The sequence below is a fragment of the Podarcis melisellensis genome, assembly GCF_964234715.1.
Source record: "Podarcis melisellensis genome assembly, chromosome: 3".
NCBI lineage: Eukaryota > Metazoa > Chordata > Lepidosauria > Squamata > Lacertidae > Podarcis > Podarcis melisellensis.
Genome location: NC_138530.1, coordinates 80,354,189 through 80,359,575, shown reverse-complemented (window position 1 = coordinate 80,359,575; position 5,387 = coordinate 80,354,189). Strand labels below are relative to the sequence as shown.

The following is a 5,387-nucleotide window of genomic DNA, read 5'->3' as shown; positions in this document are numbered from 1 at the left end:
CAACAATTGGATTTTACAATGCTTTTAATGAAATACCTCCCTGAGGTTCCTAGAATAGGCGATACTCTGTCCTGTGGGGTAAGTGGAGAAATCAGACTGTTGCTGGAACAAATGCACATTTGTTTGCACATGGAGATAGTCAAGATAAGCTTGCTAATGTACCATATGTTGTCACCAGCTGGAATTCAGTCAACACTTTGTTAGATTTTGGCTTAAGTGTGTTGTATAGCCAGGCTTACAGAACCCAACAGGCCCTGTCAGTGACTGGAGGCCCTTAGTATGTGGACTGCAATCCTGAAAGTAAACTCCAACAGTTGTCTTGGGAGGGAGGAGAGACAGATTTGTTCCAGCCCCCCCCCCAAGTTGTCTTGTAATAACAAGGGTTTTTCTCAGTCAGTTGTCACTGTCCTCAGATACCAGTTGCAGGAAATTTCATCTGTGATAGCATCTAATCTTGCAGTGTTTGCTTGGAAACCAGTCGATGAAACCAAAATAAAGTTTTTCAAAGAAAACTGAGAGAAACTGCTGGAGAGCAGCTGAAGGGAAAGACACTATGAATTCCTGATCCAGGACATAGTCTGGAATTTTGCCCATTACTAAACTTTATAATCCAGATTCTCATGGGAGGCAAACATGCGTAGATGATAGTGAAATGCAATAGTCCATTATCACAAGACACAAAACTGAAAATGCCCATTGTAAAACATATTCATATATGGTGATAAATGGGTAGTGGATATTTACCTCTTCAACAAAAAGGCAGTTAATAGAATTTAAAAATTCACAAATAGTGAGAAATGGTTGTGTAATAACGTTATATTACTAGCCTACCTTCATAGTGGAGTGTTTTCAAACCAAATAATGTTTGTGATCCTTTTGCAAAATATATATCTTTACAGGGAAACAATTACATTTAGATTGTGAAATTAGTAAAAGTGCCTTATCACAAAACAGTAAGATATTTTATAAAAGAAAAGTAAGTAATACTTAATGGACTTATTCTGTTTTGACTCTGAGAGAAGCAGGTTTTGCTGCCTCTGCATGCTTTTTGAAATTGAAATAGAGTGTCAGGAGTTTAGAAACCTTATCTTCAGCAGTGTGGAGTAATCAGTGAATAGCAACCATATTCTCCTGAAACAACAAGGATATCATGTAGCACTTTTGTACAGATAATGTGAACGTTTGGATTGGGAAGTGTGCGCAGGGGATACCAAAGTTCAACAGCTAATTAAAGCGTTATCATTTGACAAGTAACATAACTGGATGGATGAAGTCATGGCATCTAGGGAAAAGCTTGTCATGAACTAAATGATGTAGCCGTGTATGGCTGCTATCCTCAAACACGTTGGGATGGAGAATTTGGATCTGAGCCATTTTAGCTCTCGTGCTTTCAATCAGACAACATTATAACAAATGCAATGGCTCTATCTTAACTGGTTTATGTTCATATGTTACAAGGGTGCAACAATATTCCCAGCAACATAAAATGACAATAATAGTACACACTAAATTTTCTCCCAGTCTAAAATTTGCTCCCTAATCCAATTCAATCCTGTAAGCTTCTTGTCATGGCCAGTTGGAGTTTGATCATGAAGATATATTTCATAAAATCACTCCAGTCCATGCAAACCAGGGATTCTTACAAGTGGGGGAGGCCCACAAACAAATGGAGCTCTCCCATCAATAAAAACTTCTCCATTCATTGTAATAGAAAGAGCCAATCAGCACACACATTTCTGTGCGCATAGGAATCATACCTCTGCTTTGCATTTAATGGGGAAGACTATGCTACGTACAAGACATTCATTGTTGCATTTATGTATACATAGGATATAGGTGCCTAATATAAATTTAGTTTATATGTGTGCGTTAACTTTTCTTTAAACAAAGCTAATACTAGCTAAGCATTTTTCTCTCTGGTTATCTGACATGTCTCCAAATAGTCTGGTGGAAAATATAAGAGGGTACCCAATAATTTGTAAGGTATTGTTTTATAGCAAAAGGGATTGTTTTTAATAGTGCACAAGTGGCATATAGTCTCATGAGATGCGCAGATACCACTAGTTGTGGATTAATAACTACCATTTTCTAGGGTCATTAGAGAGAGAGTTTTTTATTTCACTGCATGTTGTCTTGTGCTGTTGTGCATCTTCTCATTATGCTGTACCCACTCTGTGGACAAGTATTTGGATGGCTATTATCTAAGATTGTTGTTCTTGGGTGATTAAGGCGAAGGTGCGTAGCTTACAGCTGTTCATTGGCCATCTACAAAGCAATAATGAGAGGAGGAATCACCATGATAATAGTTTCAGTTTATTTGGTGTGCAGATTGTAAACATCACATACAGTAAAGGGTTATCAAGACACCCATAGCAGAGAGAGAAAAGTGATGCTGTCCTAAGTATAATCAAACAAACCACAATGAAGAGGACTTTGGCACTCACGTGAGAAATTACAAAGACAAAATTATCAATGCTGCTGGGGACAAGTTTTCACTTATTTAAACTGAGGACTATAAACTGTAAAATAGAGAAACACCTGGGATCCCCTTTCTTCCATCTTCCAAAGTGGCCTCAAAGAGCTGGAGTTTCATAAGTGATTGATATTATAATTCTGCTATAGTAAGCGATGGAAAAGTATAAACAAATCAAACCTATATGACTGCGTACAATCTACATTATTAAAATGAATGGCGAAATACAAGGTAGTGTTCATAACATTTACATTATTTTAAATACCTTATTGTCAGCTTGAAGTCATTTAGCAATACTATCCAGTAAATGCAAAGATCTAAGGTGAGAAGCAAAGCTACTTCAAGTATTCTGATTTGCAAGGATTTCCATCCTATAATGCAGTATATTAAACAAATCTACTACAGTACAGTATTTGATTTACTGTAAAACCCATCATGGTCAATTAGTTTTAATTAATGCAAATAGGAACAACAATAAGGGCTCTATCAAATGTACCTACCAGTGGGTGTTTTTTTAAAAGGGGGAGTTTGGGCTAATATATCAGCAAATGAGGAGCTATAAACATGATTAATAAGCACATTAGACTTTTCTTATCACAGTTTGTTGGCAGTTTTTATCCGGTCACAGCTGAAATTCCATAGAGTTCTTTCTCCTTTTGTATAAAATACAGATTATGTGGAGACAGCCGTCTGAGCAACTGGGGTTTCATCTTGCATGGCCATTAATTTATTATTGCTACTTCAGTATTTCTTATCTATATCAGCCGAGCAATGTAGAACTGTATTTTGGTGATTTTCCAATAAGAAAACAGACTCATATGATGATGGCACCTCTGTCTCTTATATAAGAAGCAAGATTAGCAGTTCATGAGTTCATCTTGAAAGTGGTATACTCAGGCTTTGACTCTGTACTGTAATAAATGTGTGTCCATGTGCTTTAAAGGGACGACCTGACATCTCACAGATGACTATTGCTCCATTAATTATTATTTTAGAAGGCTGGCATTTGTGCAAATGTAAAAAATGTAATAATAAATTACAAGTGAGGCCATGCGTGTTTCTGGTCAGAGATCCAGTTGCTCCACTCTGCTCCTCTTCCCTCAGGGTTTTCCTTCCCCCACATTCAACATTCTGTGCCCAATGAGCATGCTGAGTCCTCATTGGCTGGTTTTATATCTTGCAGGGGGGAGTAGAAGTAGGTGAACACACATATGCCCTATCCCATATACATAACAATATTTGGTTTTTCCATTAATTTCCATGGGCAGCTCTTTCTTCTGTCGCTAGAGACAATAAAAAAACATACATCCAAACATACACATACTTGTCCTTCCTCTTGCTTCGAAGCCTATTATTATTATTATTATTATTATTATTATTATTATTATTATTATCCTCTCTGGCCTTATTCTGAGCTTTGGCCTGCCTAACCTTTCCCCTGCAACTGTTGGCTACTCTTGTATACTCTTCCTTCATTGCTTCTCCTTTCTTCCATTTCTCATACAGTGGTACCTCGGGTTACATACGCTTCAGGTTACAGATGCTTCAGGTTACAGACTCCACTAACCCAGAAATATTACCTCGGGTTAAGAACTTTGCTTCAGGATGAGAACAGAAATAGTGCAGTGGTGGTGTGGTGGCAGCAGGAGGCCCCATTAGCTAAAGTGGTGCTTCAGGTTAAGAACAGTTTCAGGTTAAGAATGGACCTCCAGAATGAATTAAGTACTTAACCCAAGGTACCACTGTCTATTCTTTTCTCTACCCACTTTCTTCACAACATGCAGAATTTTGCCCACTTCTGCAATCTCACCTCTTACTTGCCTGGCCTCAAAAGAAAAAAAGCCCCAAATGCTGCAACCTTTCCCCGTAGGGGCATTGCTCCACCCCCTATATAATTTTGTTTGCCCTGGTCTAGTTTCACCCTCAGAAGTTTTATCTGAAAGACTTTTAAACATATGTATAATAAATAGATATATATATATCACTTTCCAAGTGTGAATTGCATGCAACTTAAGTGACTACTTTGAGGAAGAATGATAATTTTTTGGGGGGGGGGAGGAAACCTGGTTTTCCATGTGATATAATTCAAGTAAAATCACATTAAAAACCATGGAGTCAGATAAAGCACTTTAGTAGTCTGTAGTTTGTGCTGCCAATTTTCACATTCTGTCATATAATTACAATTGTCAAGATAACTATCATATCATGAAGATGATAAGTGCTATAAATTATGCACTTTTCTTATGTATTACTATATACAATATTCCTATCACATCATGTGAGCATCCTAAGCCTTGTTCATTCAAGGGCATGAACGTCACCAGGGCACATGGATCATGAACTTCACCACATGAACTTGTGGACAAGACAATGTTGCCCCCCTCCTCTAAGCCCCCCTCCCAAAGAAAACAGAATTAAGGTATCCTATATCAGAGAGATGGAGATGGAGATGAATAGCTCAGTCCATTTAATCCTATGGAAAGAAGCTGGGTGTAGCAAAAGAGGCTGATTGTTGTATTGAAAGGACTTTCTTACTCCTTAGAGCAGCCTTGCACAACTTGCGACCTCTCAAACTGGACACAGCCCACCAGGACTTCATAAGTTTCTTGGTTTTGTTGCCTGTCTGATCTACAAAGCCAGGAAGAGTCATAAAGTACGCTGAAGGCTTATAGTACACAACTGCTAGGCAGTGTTTGGTTAGGTGGGTCACAATTTGTGCAGGGCGGGCTTAGAATTTGGCTAGAAACTGCCGAAGTAGATTCTACGTGTTCTGTTTTGACTTTTAAAACTGTGAGCAATACCAGAAATACTGGAAGCCTTTGCCAGTTAACATGACAGTAGGGTTTTTTTTCCTAACAATTTTCAGGAAATTGGGTACAAACAATGGAGGTGACATTATGAGCAACATACGTAG

General features: G+C 38.1%; 1 long non-coding RNA gene across 1 annotated transcript; it reads right to left on the bottom strand.

Moving 5' to 3' along the window:
* Positions 1–2,114: 2,114 nt before the first annotated feature.
* On the bottom strand, positions 2,115–5,173 carry LOC309366190. The gene is made up of 3 exons (XR_014166562.1): positions 5,009–5,173; positions 2,539–2,616; positions 2,115–2,265 (listed from the first exon to the last, which is right to left on the bottom strand). It is a non-coding gene; the product is annotated as an uncharacterized lncRNA (long non-coding RNA).
* Positions 5,174–5,387: the final 214 nt, after the last annotated feature.